A 1,639-nucleotide genomic window follows, 5' to 3' on the forward strand; every position below is an offset into this window, starting at 1 on the left:
TGATGTCATATATCTTGACTTCAAAAAAGCCTTTGATCATCTGGTATCCCATGATTACCTCTTGGCAAAACTGGCCAGCTGTGGCCTTGGGTCCATCATGATCCGCTGCCTGGGAAACTGGCTCCGTGGTCGGACCCAGAGGGTAGTAATTGATGGCAGTCACTCATCATGGTGTCCTGTGACCAGTGGGGTCCCCCAAGGCTCTGTCCTTGGACCCATATTGTTCAACATCTTCATTAATGATGTGGACATTGGAGTCAGGAGCAGACTGGCCAAGTTTGCTGATGACACCAAACTTTGGGGCAAAGCATCCACGCCAGAACACAGGCGGGTGATCCAGGCTGACCTGGACAGGCTCAGCAAATGGGCAGACAAGAACCTGATGGTGTTTAACACAGAAAAATGCAAGGTTCTCCACCTTGGGAGGAAAAACCTGCAGCATCCTTATAGGCTCAGCAGGGCTACGCTGGCTAGCACTACAGAATAAAGAGACTTGGGGGTCATCATTGTGTCCCGGGACGCGAGGGACACAAGAATAGTCACTGGCAATGCGGGAAACAGCACATGGAGGGTGGAAGACATAATCCGCGTGGCTTGTCAGCCGCCTGTTTATACAGCTGCAGCTGGCTAGTGACGTCAGTGCTGAATGCCGGCCGGCATGGATAAAAATGGTGGTGCACGCTGCGGAGCCTGTGGAGAGGGAAAGAATACAGCAATGGACATCCCTGCAGCAGAGGCAAGCTGGTACACCGGATCAGAAGAGTAGGAACAGCCGGGACGGGAGTAAGAAGGAAGAAGAGGGTCATCTAGGCGATGCTGAGGATGAGGCTGCAGAGGGACGTCAGGACCATCTCGTGAGGACAACAGGAGGTACCCCTGAAGAGATCAGCCCCAGGAGAGAGGGACTGCAAGGGATCCAGGAAAGAGGTGCAGCTGGAGAGAGCATCGCTGCTGGACCAAGAGATGCCTTAGAGTAGTCAGGGAACTGAGTGCCTAAGGGATAAGGCAGCCAGTGTCCCTTTGAAGTGTGGGCGTGTTGTTAAAGGGGCAGTGAGCCTGGTTTTGTGTTGGAGCATCTTTCTTTCCTTTTCTTTTGGTTTTGTTCTTCCCTGAGCTCCAGGGGTATCTGTGGGTAGCACACCTGCACTGTAGGCTAGATAGTGTTGGGGGGGGGCCCGAATAGGACCCGGACGAGGGTCCCAGGAGCAAGACGCCGACCAGCTTGATACCACTACACAGGAGGCGTGAGGCCAGGGTGTAGGGGTGGCAGAGCCCTGACAGTGACTGCCGGGAGGAACCTTGGGCCAAGAGCACGCCTGATGAACGGCCCCGGACACTGAGGTCATCAAGTCGTGGCAGGAGAGCACGGGGTAAGGATTCGGGCGGAAGTCACCAGCTCAGGCAGAGGCGCGAGCCCAAGAGGTGCATAACATCAGTCACCCGAGCGAAAGCGGCACGAGAGTGACTAGTTGAGTCCCGGTGGCGACACATTGACCACAAGATGAACATGAGCCTGCAATGCGATGCTGCGGCTACTAAAGCGACCAAAATGCTGGCTTGCATCCATAGATGCTTCTCAAGCAAATCCCAGGACATCATTCTCCCATTGTACTCGGCCTTGGTGAGGCCGCAGCTGGAG

The sequence above is a fragment of the Gavialis gangeticus genome, unplaced genomic scaffold (genome assembly GCF_001723915.1).
Source record: "Gavialis gangeticus isolate Ggan-Ray unplaced genomic scaffold, GavGan_comp1, whole genome shotgun sequence".
Classification (NCBI taxonomy): Eukaryota; Metazoa; Chordata; order Crocodylia; family Gavialidae; genus Gavialis; species Gavialis gangeticus.